The following is a 2,500-nucleotide window of genomic DNA, read 5'->3' as shown; positions in this document are numbered from 1 at the left end:
TACACATTCTACTACAGGTATTCCACAGTACTGAAAACAAATGGGACAGTCACTTTGTGTACATATGTACAGTAGCCTTGAATGTACTGTACTCTGTGAAACAACATAGACAAGTCTATATATGTACAACTGTTATAAATATTATAAATAAATACTAAATACATATATTCACTTATGGGATGTGTACACACGCACACACACACACACACACACACATATATATATATATATATATATATCACATATCATGCCCGCCCCCAAAATCGGACAATACCAAGAAGGAGGTATCCATATTCATCAAGGACACCACACCTCAAGACTCGATGCATCGAGACCATCCAGGTGCAATTAACCATAGGCAAGACTGCTCTGCAAATTGTAGCATGTTACAGGCCACCCTCACAAACTCAGGAAACTCACATGGCCTTCCTGAAAACACTAGAGGGGATAAATGTATCACCAAACACCATCATACTAGATGACTTCAATTACTCTAATATAGTCTGGGAACACTACTCAAGCCCAAACACCCTAGCCCAAAAGTTCCTGGAATTCATAAACTCAAATGCCATGGAACAACTAGTCACCATCCCCACAAGAGGAGATAACATACTTGATCTCATCATCACGAACATGGGAGCACAATGTTCAACACCGGAAGTATACCCCTCACTGGTGAGATCAGATCACAAACTAATCTCGCTGGAGGTCCTCATCCCACCCCACCTGAAATAAAAAGACCACAGTAAAGAACTTCTCAAAAGCCGACTTCACACTTCTAAAGACTAGTGTGGTCTCCTTTCAGGCCCCCGAGCGGAAAACAATACTCAAGCCGCTGAATCACTTACAAACGCCTTCTACCAGCACCTGCAGGACTGCATGGATAAGGCAATCCCTACAAGATAGAGCAAAATTCTTAAAAGGTAAGACACCCTTGATCACTATAAGTAAAAACTAAGAGCTCTCATAAAATCATCCAAAGCAAATTTCGAGAAAAATAGCTAAAGACTCAAAAGACAATCATAAGGCCTTCTTTAGCTATGTTAGAAACCTAGGAGGAAACTCCCAGATATGCTCAGAACTAGTTCAAAATGATGTGAAGATTACTGATCCTACAGACATTGCCAACATACTGGCTGACAGGTTCAGTGCAAACTTCTCCCTCCCCCCAAAGGAGAGATATCTATACCAAATGAGTGCAGCCCCCAAACATCTCCAGCCCAAGTGAGAACTGCTCTCCAAAGCAAAACACAGCATCCATGGGACCCGATGGTGTCCCGGCTGTGTGCTCCACTCAATGAGGAATTAAACCCACAGCTAGGACAGCTGTTTAATCAAAGTCTTACCTCTGGATACTGCAACTGTGGTCCCACTTCACAAAGGCAGTGCCTCCACAGACCCTGGAAATTACCGCCCATTAGCTTGACAAGCCTTATCTGCAAAGCCATGGAGGATCATAATGGACCTCATAAATAAAGACATAGGGAATTTGCAGACTTTGGATCCAACCCAGTTTGGCTTTGTCAAAGGCAGATCATGCCTTTAAACTTGGTTGACTTTTTCAAACAGTCACCAAAGCCATTGATGAGGGAAAGGCAGTCCATACAGCCTACCTCGATCTGGCTAAGGCCTTCGATACAATAGTATCATTGAAAAACTCATCAGCTTAAATGTTAACCCATACATCACAAGATGGGTTGCAAACTGGCTGAGTGACAGAACCCACAGGGTCAGAGTTGCTGGCGCCATGTCAGACTCAAAGCCTGTCACAAGTGGTGTCCCACAGGGCTCAGTCCTGGGACTCTTGTTTGGCATCTACTTTTCCAGTACAAGCAAACACAGGAGGGTTATGGCTGACAAAGTTTGCAGATGACTGCAACCGGGCATAGTAGAAAACACATCTGACACAGATATCCTTCAGAAGGGTCTCACAGAAACGGATAACTGGTGCCAGAGCCACAAGTTAAATGCCAAAAATGCATAGTCATACCCTTCGGAAAAACAAGGTTACCCTAGCTACCAAATAGGTGGCAATCCACTGAGCACAGAAGAAGTTATCAGGGACCTGGGGACCCAGGTTGATAGTAGTCTGTCATTCGACACCCATGTAGCTAAAGTAGTTAGGAAGTCCTTCTACATTGCCCACCTTATCATGAAGGGATTCTCATCTAGATCAAGGGAGGTCATAGTCTCCCTTACTCATCACTCATCAGACCAATGATTGAGTACAATGCCCCATTATGTATCTGACCCGACACTTGCAGCAGCTGGAGAGGCCACAAAAGTTCCTCACCAAAAGGATAAGGTCTCAAAATCTGTCCTATGCTGCCCGACTGAAAGAACTCCAGCTCTATTCAGTAAACACACGCTTATCTGCTCAGAGGTGACCTTTGCCTAACATACAAGGCCATGTCAAACCCAGATTTGATGAATATGCTTCACCTCAAAAATCTAGATCCATCAGAGCCACAAGGGCGGGAGACTTAAACATTAATAGGAC

This window comes from Protopterus annectens, chromosome 7.part0, assembly GCF_019279795.1.
Source record: "Protopterus annectens isolate FY-2018-M chromosome 7.part0, PAN1.0, whole genome shotgun sequence".
In the NCBI taxonomy this organism is placed as follows: domain Eukaryota; kingdom Metazoa; phylum Chordata; order Ceratodontiformes; family Protopteridae; genus Protopterus; species Protopterus annectens.
The sequence above is the reverse complement of the archived record's forward strand: the minus strand, read 5'-3'. Positions refer to the sequence as shown.